The 24,498-nt window shown below is 34.7% G+C and overlaps 1 protein-coding gene and 1 long non-coding RNA gene across 2 annotated transcripts in view; one reads left to right on the top strand and one right to left on the bottom strand.

Moving 5' to 3' along the window:
- LOC116569371 overlaps positions 1 to 8,639 on the top strand; it is a 41,319-nt gene extending 32,680 nt beyond the window's left edge. Inside the window, exons 3-4 of the long non-coding RNA XR_004277002.1 lie at positions 2,308 to 2,538; positions 8,576 to 8,639. This is a non-coding gene — a long non-coding RNA (uncharacterized LOC116569371). The remainder of the gene's footprint in view (positions 1 to 2,307; positions 2,539 to 8,575) is intronic.
- Positions 1 to 24,498, bottom strand: part of AGMO (alkylglycerol monooxygenase) — a 350,536-nt gene that overhangs the window by 256,555 nt on the left and 69,483 nt on the right. The window lies entirely within an intron of this gene.

The following is a 24,498-nucleotide window of genomic DNA, read 5'->3' as shown; positions in this document are numbered from 1 at the left end:
CATGAAGCTGAACTGCTATCACAAATACCCACAGTCCCCATCACACACTCAGAGATCAGCAGTGGTGGCTGCTTAGTCCTCATGGACCTTAAGGGCACCTATGAACTGGGTCTTAGCTCAAGGTTTTACAAAATACCGCTAACCTCTCACCTTGTGGATTTGTTGTTATCTTCAAAGCAAGAGCCATGATGGATCTGCTTGGCACCCAGGCATGCACACACAAAAATGGAGGCGTTAGGGGCATCTGGGTGGCTCAGTGGGTTAAAGCCTCTGCCTTCCACTTAGGTCATGATTCCAGAGTCCTGGGATTGAGCCCCACATCAGGCTCTCTGCTGAGCAGAGAGCCTGCTTCCCTTCCTCTCTCTTTCTGCCTATCTCTCTGCCTACTTGTGATCTCTATCTGTCAAATAAAAATAAATAAAATCTTAAAAAAAAAATGGAGGCATCAAAGTTGCATGGAGCACCTTTGATTAGTGGGAAACAAGAGCCAGCTGAATCAATTCTTTTCCCTTCCTAACCCTGATGGACAACTCAGGGAGCTTATCAGGACTCATAGAAGGTACAGTGGGGGAAGGAGCAATCAGCTTGTCAAAAAGCTGAGGCCAACTGAGTAATATACTCCTTTGCATTTACTATCTCTTTTCTTTAATGTCTTTCATTTTCCTCACTCCCACTTCCCTAGGATCGCACTTCCCAGGAAAATATCTAGCCAAAGTGAAAAGGCATAAGTTTTGGCTCCTAGGGAGCCAAGACTAAGGGGTAAGGAGTGCTCTATACTAGTATGAGGGTCAGGAAAGGTCCTCTGAGAAAGCTACCTATGTACTGACAGTGCACAGACTGATTAGGGATAGGGAAAAGGAGAGAATTCCATCTTGCATGCAAAGTTCTGATTACGGCAGAGGCATAGTGTTTCTAAAGAAATAAAAAAGGTCAGCAGGGAAAATGATGTGAAAAATAACAACAGTTAACACTCAAGGCAAGATTACTGCTAGTATTACACATCCAACCGTCACAAGTCTCTGAGCTTGATAATCATAAGTAGTCCCATTTTACAGATGAAGACAGACTGAGAAAGGTTAAGGAATTGCCCAATGTCATAAAAATAGAGAGACAATATAGAATGGTTTAAGAAAGCAGACTTTATAACTAAACTGCCTAAGTTTAAATTCCTGCTCTGAGAATTTCTTCATCTGAGAAATGGACTAATAATTGCATCTCCCTCACAGTATTGCTACAGGATTAAATAAGTTAGTATCTGTAAAGCATTTCAAGCAGTTTTAAGTACTTCCATTTCAGGTATTGTGTGAACATTTGATAAAGGATCAAGTCAGTTTCAAACAAAATTCTGGATCCAGATCCCATACTTTATATGCACTATTCTGTCTTTTAATATGTAAACTGTAACAGATAAAGTTACCTGGGAATGAAAGGAGGACAATGATTAGTAATGACTTAGCAAGATAAGTACAAAGTAGAAGTGTAAAATTGCATTTAGTAGGATGGCCCTGTTGATTCTTAAATACTGTTACAATAATATTTTCAAATACGGGTAATACTGTTTATAGTCCTACTAAATTAAAAAAACATATAACAAATGGTGGAAGAATATAAATCCTATTCAATGTAATAGTTTCTCAGGGGATTTTACATGCAAAGCATGATCCAGACAACAATGAAATGTTGGATTCCTACATAGCTAATAGATGTATTGGATTTACTAGGGCTCCCCTGCTTTCATGTGGACAAGTAGAACACAGTGAACAGAAAAAGGGCACATTTCTGGAATGTTAAAGCCTTAAAAGTAAGGGGACTCTGTTGGAGCAAAACTTGGCCAGACACATTAGGCTTAATTCATGGCAGCTACAATATTTGTCCTGACAATATAAATGGTTATAGTATTTTTACTTGTTTGAACATACGTGTTTCTTAATTAAAGTGGTTTTAATTGAAAGCACAGTAAGTGCTCTTCCTTTTCTAAACAACAACAACAACAAAAAAAAAAGAAACAAAAACCAGAATAAAAAACATTTTAAATACACACAAAATGAATAAAACTTCACAACTGTGCATGGAAATTTAATAATAGCAGGATTCCTGAAAATATTTACACCCCAACACTGTGTCTGTAATGGCTCTTCCAGGCAAATAGAAAATCCAGAATTTTACACAGGGTATTTGCACCATATTAAATAACAGCTATCTGTACTTTTTGGATATTATTTCTGAGGTGGAATGGGATTTGTTAAATAAATCTGTATTTGAGATATTTAATTATTTAGAAGAGGGATTTTATGTGTCCTTGTCTAGGAAGTGTTCGTCGTTTGCTACAGCAAGACCCTGAGATGTTATGTGAAGGATGTGTCCCACCCCTGACCCCGGCAAGGCCCCGCCACCTCCCACACAAACTCAGCTTCTCCTTTGACCTCAGCAGACCTACTAGTCTGTTTCTCATTTGTAACTCTTCCTCTGCCTCACTTAACAAGATATTCTAACAGATCTGCTCACAACAGCTCTCCTCCTGCTTCCCGACTGAACAAGGTGGGCAATTCATTAGATTCTCATACACTTTTGGGATAACCCATCAAGAAGAATCTTAAGTACTGGCTAGAGTTGCTAACCCAAAATGGTAATGGTAAAAATACTGTTAAGTGTTACACCCTTTGTAATATTCATATAAATGACAACGCTATGCAAAGTTTTTTTTTGTTTTGATTGTTGCCTTGAATGCTGACAGTACCAGACACTGGTATCAAAATGACCACACCAAGGATGTATTTTTTATATAAGAATTATTTTGATGAAGATTCAAAGGCAAGCTCATTCTCATATGTGAATGTGTAGTTAATTTTTCTTTAAAAGGCTAGGGAAATGGACCGTCTGAAAAAACAATTTCCTATATTGCCTAACAATTTCACTGTAGAGAAAATGTGTAATGCTGTCAATTGTATAATTACATGTACATGTATGATACATATGAATATCGAAGACATGTAGCAATTATACATATGCATTTATTATATATGTATATACATAAGTGTGCATGTGTTTATGGATACATTACACATATGTATACATATAATTTCTGTGTGTGATTTTCTACACTTAATAAGATAAAGTTTCTCAGAGATATAAATTCATATTATCTTTGTGGGGTTTTTTTTCATATTATCTTTGAATATATACATATACTTATATATTACAGAGGCATAATTTATACACATTTTATACAAATAATATATGTATATATCTGTGTATTTATTGATATGAATTCTTATCAACAAGAGATTATATTTGACTTGCTTGTCAAATATACCTGAAGCTTACACAGGTTTGGGGATTGTGTTAAATGGATAAGAGATGGGTGATTTTAATATTCAATTTTTTTCTAATATCGCAAAACTATTACTGTGAATTGAAGAGGAAAATGACTAAAATGCTGCTGTTTATATATCCAATATCAATTTTTCTATCAATAAAAAGATCACAATACTAACTGAAATATACTAAGAATGCCACTTGCATTATAGGCTGATTTCTGTTTTCCTTTTCTTCTCAATTTATGTAAATGTAAACTCAGAACATATTTAGAGTACACTTTTCAAGCAGGAATTTATGGGTTGTTTTCTTTGCATGTGCCTTGAGGATAATATGACTTGTTTTGATAAGTCACCACAATGTAAAATCATGGTGACCTTGACTGAAGTCTCACACATGCTCTATAACAGCTAGCTCTGTGCTTTGGCAGTAACAGCACCACTGTTGTTATGCAAAATAATGTTTTCTTTAAACCTTTCCATCACATTTCAAAAAGAACTTTTTTATTAGCTATTTTAATTATCTTATCACTTTTGCTGTGCCTATAGGAAGACTGGTTTGAAAATCTCATATATGAATGGGCAGTTAATTTTTCTCATAAAAAGCTAGGGAGATGGACCTTCTGATAAAATAATGAACTGATATCACATTTTCTTCATTTACGATAGCTAAGGAAAGTCAATTAAAATTTTATCCATAATGTCTAACACAGGTATTAAGTAAAAGCATATGTAAAGACAACAAAACTAATTTGTTTTAGAATAAATTTATTTATTTTGAGAGAGACAGAGAGAGAGCATACCCACAGGTGGGGGAGGGGCTGAGGTAGAGGGGAAGCCAACTCTCTGCTAAGCACAGAGCCCAATATGGAGCTCCTTCTCATGACCTCTCAGAGATCATGACCTGAGCTGAACACAAGAGGTGGTCACTCAACTGCCTGAGCCACCCAAGGACCCTGAAAGTACTTTTAACAAAATAGGAGCTCCTGGGTGGTTCAGTCAGTTAAGCATCAGATTCATGGTTTCAGCTCAGGGCATGATCTCCTCGTCATGAGATCAAGCCCTGCACTGGGCTCTATGCTCAGTGGTGAGTCTACTTCATCACTTTCTCTCTCCCTCTACCCCTCCCCCAACTCATGTGTGAGCACATGCACTTTCTCTCTCTAAAATAAATAAATAAATCTTTTTAAAAAACCCACTAAATTTAACAAATAAATCAATAGATTACGCTATTCGTTATCTGACTAAATAACTAGGAGTCAGAGACTCACTGAAGTTTGATCACCTGAGACACTATGGACCCTTGGTTGAACTGAGCTCCTCGTGTTTTATGGTCTGAATAGGACAGTAGGAATGAAAAGTGATGGGGAGACTCAAGACCATTTAAGGAGTAAACTGATAGGATGTTGTGACTGGTTGAATGTGAAAGGGAATTAGAGAAAAGAGTCAATGTTCTAGGGATTCTTATGAGATGGTGATATCATTAATGGGATTATAAAACACGAGGAGAGCCAGGATGAGAAAGAATTCCATCTTAACACAGGTTAATTTTGAACAAGCTAGGAGATATCTGGGAAGAAATGTCTACTAGATACAGTTATAGTCAGAAATAGAAATCTAGATCTCAGGAGAGAAAGGTCAGGTGAGGATTTGGATGACTGTCCTGCCCATCATACTTGGAGAGGCATCTAAAGAAAACCAAAAGAATGGGTGATCTCACTTAGTAATAGTTGACTTACAAATAACAAAAAACTAATGGAAGCAATTTTTAAGGTCTAAGTTGAAAAACAGGAATGGGTGAATGACTGAGAAAGGATGGTCAATATCAGAGATTCAGAATAGGTGTCACAAAATAGAAGGCAGACATTCACAAAAGATGGGGGTGGCATGGAAAGAGGTAAATAAAATAAGGTCTGCAAATTTGTTATATAATTTAATCATTAGGAGACTACATTTAACCTTCACAGGAAGAGTTCTGGTAGACCTTTGGAAACAGAAGCTATGTGGAACAGCTTTGAAGAGTAAATAGCAAAAATCTGAAAGTGAGGGGAAGACAACATTAATCATATTGCAGTATTACAACTTCAGGTTTTTCAACATTTTTAAAAAATTTTACTGTTCCATGGGCTTATAATTCTTTTAACAAAAATAAATAATAGATTTATTTCTAAAATTTTGCAACTCTGGGTATCATTATTAGAACTTTAATAGACTGACCTTCACAAATTGAATCTCAATTTGAAGTCATAGTAAATTAAACATGGGAAAAGTCCAGAATAAAGTCTCATGTGATCTAAGTGGAGCTTTTCTTCTTTAACACAAATACTACCAAAATTAAAGTTATGTGATCTCAGATCACTTAAAGATTTTGTTACTTTTTTTCTAATTGTTTTTTATTTTTTTAATTCTCAAGGACAGCCAACTATAGGAACACTGACATTTGCTTTTACATGCTTAAAGAGCTTAACAGAAAAAAAGTACAACAAACTTCACATCCTTTTTTAGTATACCCATAAACACAAATATTTATTTAAATGTACTCTTTTCTTTGTGGGGAGTGAATAGGTAACACATTTCTTTCATCTCTATGGCATGTCATGTATATTTTTTATGAATAATTAAATACATCCATAATCTTAGACCTAAATTGTATGTTAAAAAACAATAACAACAACCAGGTCCTTCTGGGACAACTGGCTGCCTGTGAGTAAAAATTAAGTACTCATGAAGATACATTTGCTCTTTGGATTTAATGATATATTGCAACTCCAACACATTATGATGAACATATTTCCCTAAGTGGTGTATTTATACCTCTAGAATAGTGTGTACATAAATCAGAATTGTACTCAATTGTCATCTTTATCATTTCTCCATTTCCTTCATAATTCTTTATATTGATATCACACATTGGTATGATCTCACAACTTTGCAAGCTAGAGAAGAGATATTAAATATCATGGCCATTAGTAAACAGAGATAATACACTAAAAGTATAAAGCTTTAAATTTAGTATTTTCTGACTTCACTATATAGTTAGCAATAAACTATGATGCAAATAGTGAAAAAAAAGGCAAAACAATATTTATGGGTCTACATGGAACCTCTTACAAGCATATTCCATTCTGTATAACTCTAAGAATGAGATCATTGCCCAGGATCTGTCTTTCGGCTTTAATTATCAGTGAATAATGTCATGATTGTCATTTCTCTACTATACTTGGCAGGACATGGAGAAGAATCTGGACTCTTGAATATTGTTTAGTAGCTCTAACTATAAATGAGGATTACCCCACAATAAAGCAGCATTGTTTCAGAGACAATGTTAACTTTGTGATTAATGAGGTGATGGATGAGGAACATATGACTGTTTCCAGGTTCATTCCAGCATTTTTCTTAACTTCAACCTCAGCCAAAACTGTCAGCACTAATGACAAGATGACCAGATAATGTTTCACCTGTGAGTGGGGATCTTGACTGCAATTTAAAATTTCCAAAACTTCCACAAGGCGCAGCTCTTATGTAAGGCCAAGATTTTTTTTTTTCCCTTCAAAAAGCTTAAAAACAAATGGGACAGCAAATCTCTGAGGAGGAAAAGAAGCAGTTCAGTTTGCAGTTTTGGAAGTTGTGGAAGTATAGACTGATTAGCAGGTTGACTTGGCTGCCCAGGAACTGGAACATAAAAACAAGCAATTTTGTATTAAGAAGAATCCTAAGAATAAATATGAGTCTGATTCTGGATGATCTAGTTATTCAAAATGCTGGAGCCTACAAATTCTACTGAAAAGTTTTGGAAGATGTATTGAATTTTAGCAGCTTACAGAAAATGTTCAATTCTTTGAGGTTAAGGATTATGACTACTCAAATCCCCAAATTTAAGTAAATCTCAAATTCCCTAACCCTAGTAGTAGTCAGTGTTGTGGGCCGTCGTCAGTCTTTTTTTGGGATGAAGTTCTGGCTCAGAGAAAACACATTTAAGTTAGCAATAATCATGGTGTCAAAAAGTCCCACACTATGATTGACTCTCTCATTAATTCATTAAAAAGAGTCATTTACTATACATCCCAGGAACATTTTCAAAAAGCCGAATGGAAATACGTTTCTTAACAGGAAGGATCTGTACTTAAACTCAGATGTATGCAATTAGCAAATTATTTTAACCCATTTCCCCTCTGTGAAATGAAAATATAGAACCAAATATGGGAGGTCCTTTTAACACACTGAAACTCTCCAAAATCATAATATTTTAGAACTGAAAGAAACCTTAGATGTCACCCTGTCTAAACCCTCAATTTTATACATAAGAAAGTAAAACGTAGTGCTGACTTGAGAAAGGTCACATAGTCCTATTATAAAATTATGGTAAGAGCCCAATGCCACAAGTGATTTAAAAATACTTTTATTCTGAAATATGTATTTGGTGCTTTAATAACTCAAATGTGAGCATATTTCTTGAGGACACGTAAAGGAGCTTTGTCGTGGTGATATTAGCCATATACACTACACCATCACATATGTCAAAAAACAAAGATGTTTTTATTCTGTAAAAATATATTATCAAACCAAGTATTTCAGCTTTCTATGTGAATTATTTCATAAAATAATTAGGCATGTTCAATGTGATTAGGAGTAGACCTAAAAGTCACTTTTGACTGTACATTTAGAGCAAACACAAGTAGAAGACTCAGCAATATCAAATCTGCCATCCTATTTTTAATAACTTCATACTGAACTCTATATTTTTGACACGTATTTCACTAACATGGCCAAATCTAATTTTCTTCAATGTAAAATATCAAGAATCTGTAAGTATACAAGTATACTTACCAAGAAAAAAATTAAGTTCGTTAACTGTAATATCAACGCCTTTCCACCTTATGTAGAATTTTTAATGCAACTCAGCTAGACATGACTATATGCTAAAAAAGAAAGATTGAAGAAGCAGGATTTAAAGAAGATTTAAATGAGTTGTAAACATAAATGGTTGCATTTTCCATGTGTGCTTCAATTTTCAGACGCTGTGGTAGAAATGCTTCCAAGTAATCATCACATAACAGAGCATTAGCAATGAACTGGAGTTTAAGAACCAAAGTCAGTGAAAGGTTGAATCTGATTCAACTTGGACTTGTGCAAAACTTTTGAGCAAGTAAATGATGGAGTTTCACTTTAAGTCGAAGCTTATTGATACAAATATGTGCAAAGTGGGAATCCATTCTGAAGGAGAAATCTAATTTCACTTCTACTTTGCTTTTATCCTTAAGGAATGGAAGATGACCTCAAGTATCAAAAATAATTGCTGTTTGATGCTGTTTGAATAAGCAGAGGATATGAAGAAAGAATTGTGGAAACCAAGGTAACAGTTTTCCAAAACAGCATCTCAGATTTCAAAGATTTCTGTGAGGTTACATTAATCCACATATGGATTATATCATTCTTGACATTTTACTGAAAGTAGTAAACTACAACATCCATGAAAAATTCAGTCTCTGAAGATATTCTTTCCATGGAATGCTTCTTCATACACCAACGTGCATTTCTTTGACAAGAAGTTCTAAGGTGGGGGGCAGGACGTGAATAAGGGAGATTGTTGTTTTGCCTTCATCTTCCTTTGGACATGAAGTAAGTCATTATCTCTATAGCTTTATACATCAAATTAGAGTCTCTTCAAAATTGGGAAAAATACAAATCTGGATTTGTAGTGGTGGAGTTTTATCCTTTTCTTCTTTTGTGAAGAGATCTTTCTGTGTCAGTGTGTAGTTTCCCAGAGGAGGGTAAAGTGTGAAAGAACCAAAGAATCCTTTTTCTATCTATCAAGCTTTGAAGTTGCTGATAAAATTGTGTCCTTTGGAATTTAAAACATCTGAAACACATCTTCAAATATTGTAAAACATATGTAAACAAAATGGGTGAATTTTGTACCATGGGAAGTCCTTTACATGTCACAAAATTTATTTTTTTTAAAGATTTATTTATATATTTGAGAGAGAGAACACAAGAATGCAGTGTGGGGGAAGGGGCAGAGAGAGAAAGTCTTTTTTTTTTTTTTTTTTTAAGAAAAGGGTGGAATTTCATCTTTATTTATAGGAGAGACAGTCATAAGCAGATTCTGGACACCAAACTGAGTTGGGAGTCCCTCCTCACTGGAGCCTGACACAGAACTCAATCTCACCAACCCCAGATCACAACCTAAGCTGAAACCAAGAGTCTGGCACTTAACCAACTGCATTACCCAGGTGCCCCCGGATTTTAATTCTTAAAAATGCTTTTCTAGGTTAATTTTGTTATCATCCACTCAATTTTGTAAATGAGGAAATGGAAACAGGGACAGGTAAAGTAACTTGCCAGTTGAGCTGGGACTCAAACTCTAACATGCTGAGTCTAGAGACCATATCTTAACTGCTGTGATCTATTTCTCACCTGAGCAGACATCTGCACAAAACCTCCCCACCAATAATATGAAAGTGCTTTTATTTTTCATTGAATTGCATCAAGTATGTATGTACAGGAAAATCATTATTCTGTCAATAAACATGCATTACAGAAAATGCTCTTTTATATTTAAAAAAAAAGTCAAGTTCTCAAAACTGCTTTATAGTGTTAAACAAAAGTGATAATCTCAGATTAAAGGAATGAATGGAACTTTGAAATAAAGCACTGAAGGACACAAACAACGTCTAGCACTATATAAATAAGAAAGGATTGCTTGAATACAGTAACTGGATAACACAGAAACAGGTAACTAAATTGGATTATAAAACCTGTCCCACAGACAATGCATATACGCTCATCAAATTACTGTCACATATAGATTTTCTGTCTTGTGAAAGCCTACCATGTCCCCAGGTGTAACTACGTTTAGCAAAGTAGCATATAACGAACGTAAAAGAATGAGAACTTGGGGCAGGGGAATATGAAAAGATGCTATATTTTCCAAAAGAATTTTTTTAATGTTTTTCTTTTTTTTCTTTCTTTTTTTTTTTTTTTTTTAGTTTACAAACTTTGAAAGAAAAAATTAGGCAACTTTTGTGGGCTACTTAGTATTTTTATATAGTTGGTATCTAAAACACCAATGAAGTGCAAACAGTTCCCTGATTCTCAGTGAGCCAGTAAAATAACCTTTTTTTCCTTCCCAGATTCCAAATTTTACACTCCAAATTGACTAACTGTTACAAGATATAGTATTGCCTTGTTATTCCAGATACTTAAAAGTAATGCTGCCTTTTGTTTCTAATTTTGCGCCTCTTCAGAATCACTGCTATGAACAGGTTTTTTCACATACGAAGGCAACAGAATGGTTAAGTCAATTTCACATTTTTAAGTCAAAAGTCTAAAAGAGTGAAAAGGTAAATATACCTACAGTTTACAAATTTAATTGATTGCAACTGAATGTGAGTTGTTTACCCATTTTTCCGCAGTTATCTTCTTTTAAAAATAACAAACATTTGTTGGGTCACTTTCCCAACCCTCCTTTGGAAGTCAGAATCCTAACTGGAACCCATGCCTGAAACTGTGGTGAAGCATAGGAATTATCATGAATAGTATGTAAAGACAAATTTTTATAGATGATAACCTAAAGCTTTGTTTCTCCAGAATTTCTGTGTGGTACTTCAAAGTTTGAAATTATTCTTCTACACATCTTTAAAAAGCCAAAACAGTTCCGAATGATGTTGCTGCCTCTCAGGTTAAAGTATGATTCAGTCCTAAAATACACTTGTCCATTCCTGCTGGCTGTTTACCTGCATATTATAGAGATAATAACACCTTATGAATAAACCAGGAAAGCATTACTATCTCACTGTATGGACTTGTCAATGTAGAGCAAGCTTTCCAAACTTTTTTGCAAGGTGTTACATGACTTAAACATTTTCAGTCACAGCATGGAGTTGGAAAGGCTATGCTAAAACAGAAAATCACAGATGGCTGAGATCCCCTTCCATAAGAACTCTAAGTCAGAAACCTGACTAAAAGTCAGACTCACCTCAGAACTAAATCTGATTCACTGATCTCACCAATAGAGATTCTGATTCTGTTGCTCTGTCGTAATACTTGGGAATTACTATGAAAATATAGAACAGAAGAGAAAAATAAATAATCATATAACCCTTGGTGATTCTGATAGCCAGACAAATTTTAGAAATACTTCTTTGTTAGACATTTGTTTATTTTGGGGCCACCTTGCAAGCACACACTTTTCTTATTTGTAGGGAATTCAAAAATATGAGAGGGTGAACTTTTGCACCTTTCCCCCATGCACATTAAATAGACATACTCTACAGAGACATACTCTTTGATCAGCTACCTACCGTCCATTCTTGGGTACAGAAAAAAAGAAAGAAAGAAAGAAAGAAAGAAGCAGCCTGTTTGTACCAGTGGTCGAATCATACTTATGATATAATATAGTCTTAACTGGAAAACAAGCTTAGAAGAGTATGAAAGCCCTAGACCAGGAATAAGAAAAAGTTGAATTTAGGCACCTGATACATTCCCTAATTTGATATGTGATCTTGAGTGTGTCATTTAATCCCATAAGCCTTTAATTCCTTTGTCCATAAAATGAAAAGATATGATTTGGGAAAAGGTGCATCTTGGAAAAGGAGGGCCACATCTCTCACATATCATTGAAAATATGCTGAAGTATAGGAGAAACGTTTAACTGCTTTTACCTTTCCAATCTCACCATGGATCAGACTGTAAAGTGATCACTGAAGCAAACCAGCTAACACACTTTACAAAAGCCGGGAGAGTGAGTCCAGCACATGCATACAACATGGCTGTGACTTTCCTGTCTGCTAACAGATATCAGATCTTGTCACTAGTACAGTCAATGGGGTGCAAAATCCTGTGGAATTTGCTGAACTGAACAGGACATCACACATAACGATGGGAACCTCAGACACCAGCCATATCATGTGTTGTCATCACTGATCGTGTTCCTGTTCTCACTCCAGGGCCAGCCAGAGAGAGTCTGTTACTTACATTAAAGGAAAGGCTGTTCAGATCAGATCAGATCTTAAGCAATTATTCTGACTTCATCAAGAAGGTCTCTTTTATTTTCAAGTTGATGATTCAGTTTTTCAAAAACATACACTCCAGATAACCAGCTTTATCCTATATTTGGTGCCCTAGAACCCCAATCTATCATGCCATTCATCATTTGGGATAGGTACTGGAAACATACTCTTGCACAGTAACTTTATATTGTGGTACATCAGAAAAATGAGCTAACAAACATTGCACCTGCAAGTGATACAGCTTTGAGGCTGAAGAATTTAGACATGATTGCTCATGCATAGTTTTCATTAGAATCAATATAAAAATCTGCATAGATGGGGGTACCTGGATGGCTAAACGTCTGCCTTTGACTTAGCTCATGATCTCAGGGTCCTGGGATCGAGCCCCACATCGAACCCCTCACTGAACTCCCCCTCCTTCTGCCCCTCCCCCTACTCATGCTCTCTCTCATTTTTTAAAAAATAAAAATAAATAAAAATCTGCATAGACAAAGAAAGGATGTATTGTTTTACTTAATTATTTACTATGGAGAAAGGATAGACATTATAACATGTCATTAGCATGAAAAAGAGGGGACATCTTGAAATAAGAACCCCTTTTATGTTTGTGATTAAGAGTAGAAAGTGACAAAAGTAAAATGAGGCATAGCCTGAAAAGGGAAGAAGCCAATGAAGGTGCAGAAAGATGGAATGAATCTAACACAAACACAGATGATGTGAAGATCATTCTATGTCCATAGGATTCTATAGTTGACAAGCCCAGAGAAAAACAACCTGCAAGGAAATGAGTCACTGAGAGATAAGGCAACATTCCTGAATTTCGTAGTAGAACTAAGCTCTCCAGACTCCTGATCAAATGTTCTTTCCCCTATAAGCCAGAGCTACAGTTTTAGATTATTTAGATATTACCCTGAGTATAGATGATTCTAATTTGAAAGAGGTTAGCAGCTTTTTTCATCATCTTTCATGGGATGAAATGAGAAGCTATGGTGGTTTAGGTTAACACTTGCAAACATAGTTTAGTAAGAATCATGTAAATAAACACTCACCTTCCTTCTCATGCATCATGCATGCCTGCATCCCATCTATACCAAAGGACTACCCTATGTGAGAGTGTTTCCTCTCTGGTAAGGGGGCCAAGAATATATGTATGGCTGAAAAAAATATATCTATGGTAGGAGTGGCCATGAGAGGTTAGAAACAGGTCTGGGACTAAGGTGGAGCCACATCATAAAAAATGTGTTCTTGGTAAGGATTTTAAACTATTTTATGGCAACCAGGAGTATGTGGATGATTTTAAGCAAAAAAGGTGACATGAATGGGTTTATCTTTTGGAAAATTATTCTAGTTTATTGAAGTAATAAGAAAAGGGGAGAGAGGGTAACCTAATCAGAAACAGCTATCACAGCTTGAGAAGATGGTGAACCTGATATAAAAAAGGCATGGAAGTGTTTGATTTACTAGTTATTTCTGAGACAGAAATATTAGTCTCAAGTAATTAGAAAGTGATTACAAATTGCTGGCACATATAATAAAGGATTACTCTGTTTTCCATATTAAAGTATGGGGGCCTAGTCATGTGGGAGTGAGTATGAGTTTATGAGTACAGAGTTTTGTGAAGGACATCTCCAGTTTGAAGTTTTATGAAAAAGGTAAAAATTTCTTGAGTTAGTTGACTCTAACTTTCTGAAGTTTAAAATGGAGGATGGAGTAGAAATGGGGGATTGAGTAGCCCTCAGAATGTAGGTGATGCCATGGTGGGACAGGGAAGGGAAGAGCACTGAAAGCAAGAGAAGGATAAAATCATATAACTTCATAGAAAAAGGACTTGTAGCATTTCCTACCACTAAGCAGCAAATCAGTAATAGGATATCACAAGCAGGGTATGATTAGATGAGTTTTTAAACTGACCTAATTTTGGCTGGAATTCTCTTCCTGGCTCTATGCTAATTCAGACACTTACCAAAATTAGCTGACATCTTGAGCATCAAAGTGCAGCACACTTTGGCATGGATTTTTCTTTATCCCATTCCTCCCATTTTGTAAGAAAATTTTATAGTTTGGGTCTTATATTTCATAGTTGTCTTTGTTATTATATGAAGAAAATTATTGGAAAAGTCACCTGTTATTGCCACAGGAAAGTGATGATGATTGGTTGAAGTCCCACCTAAGGTTAAAATAGGTAAGAATTAAGTGTGTGCTGGCCATGATGCTTGATTAATGAATAAGAAACACTAACAGTTTTAAGTTCTTAGGTGTGAGAAAGAATGGAAGAGCTACGGCATTAATATTTATTTGCCACATCATTACAGGACTGTGGGGTCAAAAAATATTACTTCTAGATTATAGCAGTCTCTCTTCACTGCTTTAAAGGGAAATAGTGGCATAAAAAAGGAAAAGAAAATAAGAGAAAAAGTAAGATAATTTTTTAAAAAGATTTTACTTATTTATTTGACAGAGAGAGAGAGAGAACAGAAGTAGGCAGAGCAGCAGGCAGAGGGAGAGGGAGAAGCAGACTCCCTGCTGATCAGGGAGCCCAACGTGGGTCTTGATTGCAGGACCCTGGGATCATGAGTTGAGCCCAAGGCAGACGCTTAACCGCTAAGCCATCCAGGCACCCAATGAGATAATAATTCTTATTACAAAATATTTTATTTATTATTATTATTATTATTTTTAATATTTAATTTATTTTTTATTTATTTATTTTTTTATTTCCAGCATAAGAGGGCACGGATTGCATGGAGCACGGGGTGTGGTGCAAAAATAATGAATACTGTTATGCTGGAAATAAAAAAAAAAATTACAAAATATTTTATTGGAGAAATCTTACCCACAGTTCCTAATATTGGGGTCTAGTAAAGTGCAGTGGAATCTGTCAGTGGCAAAGAACTTTGGGAACACTTTGAGATGACTAAGTGTTGGGAGTTACCACCCAGTCCTTGAATGTCTGTCAAAACATCATAGCTTAACATGAAGTAGAGCTGGACAGTTTCTGTGATTCTGGAAAGGCACAAAGCATCTCTAACAAAGAAGAGGAATAGTCTTAATGATAAAAAAAAGTTCAAACTGTGACAAACCATAATTGTTTTAATTATACATACCTAATATCATAGCTTCAAAAATTTTAAGCAAAAAAAATATGAAAGAACTAACAGAGGAAACAAAATATCTCAGTTACTGGTAAGACAAGTAGACCAAAAAAGCTAGTAAGGATATAGAAATTAGGTTAAGTCTGTTCATTGTGTGGTTTCCAGAATTCAATTTTTTTCAAATATTCCTGTCTCAATTTTTGGGCTAAGTGCTGGATGATTATCAAGTTTAAGAAATTTCAAAAGACTGAAATACTTCAGATTATGTTCTTTAAACATAGTGGAATTAAGCTAGCAATGAAGAGGAAAAATCTAACTAAGAAACACCCAAACGTCTGGAAATGAAGTGATACACTTGTAAATGACACAGTGGTGCAAGTAGTAGTCCCAACAAATTAAATGATAATGGAAACATGACAAATTGTGAGATACATATAAAGCTGTGCTTTGAGGATACTTTATAGTCTTAACACACATATTTAAAAAAGAAGAAGTTTGAAAAATCAATGACATAAATACAAATATTAAAAAGTTAAAAAATTAAATTAAACTAAAGAGAGGAGAAGGAAGGAAATAATAGAATAGCAAATATAAAAGAAACAGAAAAGAAATGTACAATAGAGATACTCAACCAAAGTAAGACAGTTCTTTGAAAGAACCGAAAAAATTGATGCACCACTGATGATTGATCAAGAAAAATATAAGGAAGGCATGCATTATCTATATAAGAAATAAAATATAGATATCATTATAAATCTTACAGGCTAGAAGAAAAAGTTTATAGAATGACATTATAAGCAATATCATAGCAAACATTTAAAAATTAGGTAAGTTGGACAAGTACCTACAAGCAAACACTTATAAAAAAGGAAACAACAATTAGAAAATCTGTATAGTGTATTTCCTAAATAAATTAAATTAGTAACTGTTCTAACTCAGCATGTAGACCCAGATGTTTTCATCCATGTCTTCTTCCAACTAGTAAGAAATAATGCCAAATTTAAACACTTTCATATTCCAGAAAAAAAAGACATCTCTACTTTGTGCCTAGAATTTCTATTATACCAAATTATATTCTTTTCTTTTTTTAAGATTTTATTTATTTTATTTGACAGACAGAGATCACAAGTAGACAGAGAGGCAGGCAGAGAGGGAGGAGGAATCAGGTTTCCTGCCTAGCAGAAAGCCCGATGTGATGCGGGACTCAATCCCAGGACCCTGGGATCATGACCTGAGCCGAAGGCAGAGGCTTTAATCCACTGAGCTACCCAGGCGCCCCACCAAATTATATTCTTTTTTTTTTTTTTTTTTTTTTTATTTCCAGCATAACAGTATTCATTATTTTTGCACCACACCCCGTGCTCCATGCAATCCGTGCCCTCTATAATACCCACCACCTGGTACCCCAACCTCCCACCCCCCGTCCCTTCAAAACCCTCAGATTGTTTTTCAGAGTCCATAGTCTCTCATGGTTCACCTCCCCTTCCAATTTCCCCCAACTCCCTTCTCCACTCTAAGTCCCCATGTCCTCCATGCTATTATGCTGAGTGAAATAAGTCAACCAAATTATATTCTTAATGATAGAATATATCATCATAAACAAGAAATGAAATTATAAACATGGAAAATGATAGGGCAGTTATCTGTTGTGAAAATATGAGATGTCTCAGATCTGGAGAAAAGAAATCATCTACTTAAAAATGTTACTGAGGACGAACCTGTTTAAAAGGTCTTATGCTTTCTGTTCAGCTAGATTTATCATGAATTACATATGCACTAGGTGAATAAAAAATTTTAAAGACTGGCAGGTTAAAAAGACAATGATAATCACAGAGAAGTAAAAAAAAAAAAAGTGATTACAAAAAAGCTTTTTTGTTTTTAAGTATGGGAAAATGAGAGGAAAGTTTTTAAAAAGAGATACAAAAGTGATATGAAAAATGTCGGCTCCGAAGATAGAAACAGAACCAAGAAACCCAAATTACTTGTGTCTGTGGTCATAAGCGCATGAACAGGCTTCATCAATTTTCTCATGTTCAAGTTGAGGTCTCTGGGGTGGTTTGTAACTTGGCGGTCAGGGAACTCTGCTCAGTGTTAACAAATGCACATTGTAACTCATTTCTTAAATCATAACAAAGACATTTCTCCCAATTTCGTGGGGGGTAAGCAAGAAGTTGGGGCCTGATGGAGATTGATGGCAGCCTTGGAAGAAAATGTAGATGACGGATTACAGGCTTCACTTTCTTTACACGGTGCCCTCGTGATCATTACCAGGATTGTGTTACTCCTCGCTATTTTTATAATCAAGGAGGAGTAATTCTTTGTTTACAAACAAGGCTACCTTTTCAGGAAAACATGCTTTATTCCTCTCTATCAGTTCTTCTTCTATACATAGGCCTTATCTGGGGCTCCCAGGTCTGAAATATTCTAAAGCTACTAGTTAACAGAGTCATTTTTTGGTAGTGTTAGTAAAAGAAGCTCTATTCTACTTTACTTCATTTGTACTATTTCTGTGTTTGGGGGGTTAAGAAATGTCTGTCAGCAGCAGTTCTGGATTTCACATTCAGAAGAGATGATTGCAATCAACTACTTTTTTTACTGCACTATGCAACCCATGCATCGGACTTTCGCTATGTCATCTGTAGACAACACAAACCACCCTTCAAGTGTACAGAGGTGTTGCTGTTAAATACTTTCAAGCAGATATGGGGTCCAAAAGTGCTGCTCAGTATCTAGACTACATCACCCAAGCTTAGTGGTCTCTAGGACCACGTCAATACAAAATCTCTAGAAAGCCAAGGGTATGATTTGGGTTCAGGAGAAAGAATATTATTTCTAGGAAATGATGTTGTCTCTGTGAAGATCAAACCTATGACCCTGGGCTTATGAAAAATGCTTCTTCATGAATTGAAATAAACAAGCCAAAGAAGCTGACAACATCTAGTAAATGTGAACAAATGGAGATTTTGCTTGACAGAACAAAATATTCAAATGATTCCTGATTTTTTTGTAAACCATCCTAAATAAATATATAAGGAAAATAAACAATTTTTCTAAAAGGAAAAGCTGAATATAGAGAGACTGAGAAAATGTGGTAGTTTAAAAGAAATAGTGCTATAATTACTTTAAGGAAACTTATGCTAAATTATAAGAACCCAGGCACAATACACCCTCTATTTAATAGTGATTTTATTGTCATGGCAAATAAAATTCACAGTGTTCATTTAGGATTTCTGAACCAATATGATAAAATTTCTTTATATTTTATTTTATTTTAAAAATCATGGTTATTTTGACTAAAATATGTTCTTTTTTTTTTTTTTTAAAGATTTTATTTATTTATTTGAGAGAGAGACAGTGAGAAAGAGCATGAGCGAGGAGAAGGTCAGAGGGAGAAGCAGACTCCCCATGGAGCTGGGAGCCCGATGTGGGACTCGATCCCGGAACTCCGGGATCATGACCTGAGCAGAAGGCAGTCGTCCAACCAACTGAGCCACCCAGGCGTCCCTAAAATATGTTCTTCATGGGGAAAATTTCTTACCCACTGGGGGAAAAAAATGGACAGAATTATTTTGCTAAAAGTAACTTATTTTCTCTACCTTATGCTCCACAAAAAATTTGCAAATGAGACAAAAACTAGGAACCACTAGCAGCAGTGTCTCTCTTTGCTGCCCTGTTTTCTTGATAACCACCAGGCTCCTCCTCCAGTCCTCCCATCATGTACAAAAGAGCTGTCAAACCCCAGTCAGCCTGAATAAATGAAGCAAAGTAAAGACTTAATGAAAAAAAACATGGAATTATTTATTCCAAAACTGACTCTAATCTATTACACTTAAAATAATGGTCGATTAAAGTTTTTTTTTTACAAAGAGTATAAATATAAAATTGTATTTTATGCTCCAATTTGTAATAAAAAAAGATTCAAAGTAAATTATAAGAAATAATTAAAATGAAAAAGTATAAGTATGAAACAACACAAAATGACTAGATATGTAAATTATAATAGGAGTTAGAAGCCATGGAGTGGAGACACAGGTAAGCAGGTCAAAAGTCATAGCTTTGTGACTGTGGCATCTTATAACCTCTTGTGCTTGCAAATTTAATTTGGAGGATAGGTGAATATATTAGATAAAATTAAATAACATACTTAAGTTGATAAAGTTGAAGACTATCATTTTACTTTCTTAATAATTTTGATATATGATGAACTGGACAGTGATTCTGTTTATACAGCATGTTCTCAATTTATTTAGATTTGTGACTATTTAAAAAATGTGAATATATATAACTTGCTAACTTCCTAACCACACAAGAGTCTGTTCTTTCCCTGTACACTATGAAAACTGATTAGAAACTTTAGTATTTTATTTCAGCATGTTTCATAATCACATCTTTTATTTTACATTCATATTATTTTGCCAAATGATGTCAGACATTTTGAGGTAAAAAGTACATAAAATGGGCATGGTTTTCCAAAGTAATATTCAAAGCTCTTAAAAATATTTGAAAACATTTAGACATTCCTGGAATGTCAGTGACAACTAAAATATATTTTCCCTACAATGGGATTAGAAAAGACACAGGAAACAGTACTTCAGCTTCTGAGAAGGACCTAACAAATTAAAAATCTTGAAAAAAAAAAGAATCCAAAATTAAGTTTTCAGTGGTTTCCTTCTTTAATGATAAATACATAAATTTCCCCTAGATCTATTTAGAATGAAGCTGTGTTTCTAAAAAGGAAAGGAAACGGCACATTTTATTGCGGGCCCATAAGCAGAGGGAGCAAGATATAAAGTCACTAAGTTTATTGAAATGTGGAACATATTTTCCCCAACTTTTCAAAAGCTATTCAACCTGAGCTTCAGCTTAACAGAAAATAGAAGGCAGTTTTTAAATATCATACTCCTAGTGAAACTGGTTAGCCTTCATTATTAAAGATGTTCTTTGGAAGTGTAGTTTTCCAGGGAAATTATTTAAAAAAAATAGTTTTGACTCTTTGATCATTATAGTGTGTACAGAGAGCCAGATACCATATTGCAAAATAAGAATTTTGCTTTATTTTGTTTCACTTTTCCAGGGAAACATACTAGGGGACAGTTGACCTGTATCATACTCTCTATCTTCATGGTAGAGAAGTCCTTTGAAAAGGACTTTAAGCAATCAGACTCAGTAAATTTTAAAGAAGCAGATTTTTTTTTAGTAAAATTTTCAGTAAATTTTAAAGAAGCCCCTTCTTAACATTATCATGGATCATATAACAGACTGTGTTTTATCATCTATTTCATAAAGCATGGGAAATATTGGGCTTTGATCTAACCCTAGAAAATCATCAAGGTTCACATCACATATTTCATTTAAATCACAAAACACCTAATAGTGTTAAACAGTTGGTAGGTACTTAATAAATACATAAAGATCATTAAAATTTTATTCTCACAAACTATTCCCAGGACAGTTTAGAACCACCAGCAAGAAGGACTGTATCTTCGACCTCTTCATGTTCAACAACAGGTTCACAGAAACACATTCTATTGTGACCCTTATACTATATGAAAACAATAAAAGAAATATGATTTGCACTAATAACTTGTTACTTAAGTAAATCAACAGGAAAAAATGACAATATTTGACAAACTGATTATGTGTTGAGTTGTTTTATTAAAGATAAAGATTTCTACTCAAATAGAACAGTTTGGGAAATGTTAACAGTAAAACATAATTAATTTATCCTTACTTTCATTTGTAATAACTAATAAAAATGAAGATTCCATCAAATTACATACTCTTTCCTCAAACTATGACTGCTGCTCTAAAAAAAAAGCGAAGTCTATACTTTTTAACAATTGTTTTTAAATTTAGGAAAGGCTCTTGAACATGTTCAACATAAATAACTGAAAAACATTACTTTCATAATAGCCATAGCGGTAACATAACTAATCTTTATTTTAAGACTTGTAAAAATCATGGGGAGCATTTTACTGGAGGAAGAAAACCCTAAACGATGATAAAAATTGGTATAACTTTAAGAATTTTCTTTAATGCTGTAGAAAAAGAAGACTCTAAAATTAAAACTGTTATTAGAAGCAGTTGAAAGCAGGCAGGAACTGAAAGCTGTGCCTTGCAGTCTTGGCTATTGTTGTATTATTGCAAAGTCCCATAGGCAATCCTCACATGTACAGTACATCCTGGATCTTTTGATTCTTTTGTCCACCCTCCAACCTGCACGGCCAGAAACCTTCAGCCAGGAAAGATTTATGGAGCTCCCACTAACAGGGTCAACCCTGTTTTATCACCAGAGGCCTTCTTCATAAAAATAATAACATCCATCTACAGCTCTGTTGGGCCAAGTCTCTTGGCACTAACATTTTGTGTTTATCTTAACAACCAGTGCACATTCAAAGCCCCCAGTTGCAAGGAGCGCAGTCATCAATTCTACTGGGCACAGTAGCCCAGACTCCTGCGGTCTTTCAACCTGATGTCATCTAAGGTAACAAATCCGTCACATTGTCTGTTCACTTCAAAGGGTTGATAGGGTTTGCATTTTGAGATTAAGATGGTGAATTTTAAGAAGAATTTGAACAAAATAAAACATTTCAACAGAATCATGAGTAAATGACCCCAAAGCACGATGGTCACAAATTAAAACACTACAAAACTCTGAATTGAAAGAGGTCTAATTTGAGAATACTTATTAGTAAGTTCTTCAAATATAATCTTTGTTAGGCTTTTAGGAGTCCTCCCTAAGCGATTTAAAAATATTAGATTTATATAAAAATAGACTTTTGAGTTATAAACGTTACATAATTTTTCATGGGAGAAACTCACTCCACTTTTACCAATTTGGCATTTAGGGTATTTTATGAATGAACTAAACTATTGTGCCTGAAAAGTTGGTAATTTATTTAAATCATTCATTTTATTTTCTGGTAGTATAAATTTGTAAGATTTTACAAAACGTTTTGGGATTTCCTCTTGGAAAGGAATGTGCATAAAATCCAAAGAAATGCTCAATATTTTATTGTAATTGCATAAAGTAGTTTTCTCAGAAAGATCATTCTTAACAATCTTGGTCCCTTGTGCTGTGATGAGAGAGTCTTTTCATGGGTATTTGGCCAAAGATTTTTTTTTTTCTAGAGTTAATACTCCCACTCTTCTTCCTTAGGTGTCTTGGGATTTTTAACATCCGCAATACAGACAGGAACTTGGTTTTATGCCTCAAGAAAAGAATGGATCTTTTTTCATATAATAATCTGCAGTGCAATTACCAATGAAACAGTAATATTGTGCACCATAAACTGAACAATCTGCAAGGAACATTTTAGTAATAGACAATTCTAAATGCAGAAACCATAAGGAATTTAAATCAAGTGAAGAGGGAAATCAATACATGAAAATAAAAAAATAATCTCACTATTTCATACACAAAATAAGTTGGGGAGATACAGAATACCTATTGTCTGCCATAAACTTAGAGTTCATCAGAAACCCATGTTTAAAAAGTCTTATAATTTAAATATTGAGTATTATAAATGCTTGAGGGCATTAAGTAATCAGCTATACTGGTGAAACGAGTCATCAATATAACTTACTAGTCATCAATATAGCTTAGCTCAAGAATCAATATTTTGGTAAGAATGTCACCTACCATTAGGATTTATGTTAGATGGGAAGCACAGAAGAGAATCCTGATGGTTTAGCATCTAGAAGTCTGAGGATTCTAATCTGTTCAATCTTATAATCTGGTTGTCTTACATGTATTTACTGTTTTATTAATTTCTCAGTCCATCAATCAATAAAAACGTATCAAACAACTACTGTATGTCCAGGCCCTAGAAGATACAGAGATGATGGAGAAAAAGTCCCTACTAACCACCATGTTGTGGTCTAGTTGGAGGACAAACATGCAAGGAAGCAATAATTATTCAATGTCATGTGTGCAAATATAAAAACAAAAACTATACTGGGAGGTAAGAGAGAAGAATTGCCGAGGAATAGTCTTGGCCCCACAATGATCTTAACATGACTTGAATTAATCTTATACTAGTATTTATTCTATTTGTTCTCCGTTTGTTCCAAGACTGAAAATAAGTAAATTCACTTATATTTTTACTATTAAACTCTTCAATATAGTACTTATTATGTGCCATACCACAAAGTAAGCACTATATATAATGCTCTAAAAACTTTAACAATATTAAATCATTCAAATCATGTCATCATACTAGTAACAAAAAATAAAGTTTCCATGTCCTAAGGCTACAGCGCAGCCAAGGGTGATATCCCCAAGACAAAAAAGATTATAATATAACACATTTTATTTATTTTATTTATTTTTTATTTTTTAAAAAATATTTTATTTATTTATTTGGCAGAGAGATATCACAAGTAGGCAGAGAGGGAAGTAGAGAGAGAAGAGGAAGCAGGTTCCCCACTGAGCAGAGAGCCAGATGATGGACTCAATCCCAGGACCCTGAGATCATGACCTGAGTCGAAGGCAGAGGCTTAACCCACTGAGCCACCCAGGTGCCCCAGTATAACACACTTTAAAGACTAGCAATAATCAGTTCATACAAAATTCACACTTCTGTATTTGTGAGGATCAAAGAGCATACCAAGGGAAATCTATAAGATGGAGACGAAAGACTTTTCTCAGGACAATTATTTTTTGTTATTTTTTATATATTTGTAGTAAATAGATAGTTTATAGATCTTCACAGCAGAACTAATTAGCCATTTTCTGAATCCTAACTTCAGAGAGACTAAGGTCTATTACCTTTAAACTGGTTGGAGGGAGGAGCAATCCTGTCCTGGCTTCACACCAATTGCTCTAGTTAGACTAAACCTAGAAATATTAGCAGCACAATTCTAGAATAAAGTCTCTATCCCATTAAGCTTTACATAGTGGCAATACCAACAGTAGTGGCAATATGAAAACATCACACTTGAGGAGCATTTCCTGTGTTCTAAAGTGCTTTCAAACGTAACACCTTTTTGGATACTCATTCTAGAGTTGTAAATGGAGAAAGATATGTTTCAAATTTTGAGGAAGCTGAAACTCTGTGAACTGAAATTGATGAGGGAGCA

The sequence above is a fragment of the Mustela erminea genome, chromosome 11 (genome assembly GCF_009829155.1).
Source record: "Mustela erminea isolate mMusErm1 chromosome 11, mMusErm1.Pri, whole genome shotgun sequence".
Classification (NCBI taxonomy): domain Eukaryota; kingdom Metazoa; phylum Chordata; class Mammalia; order Carnivora; family Mustelidae; genus Mustela; species Mustela erminea.
Note: the sequence above shows the minus strand (reverse complement) of the source record. Positions and strands in the feature narration are given on the sequence as shown.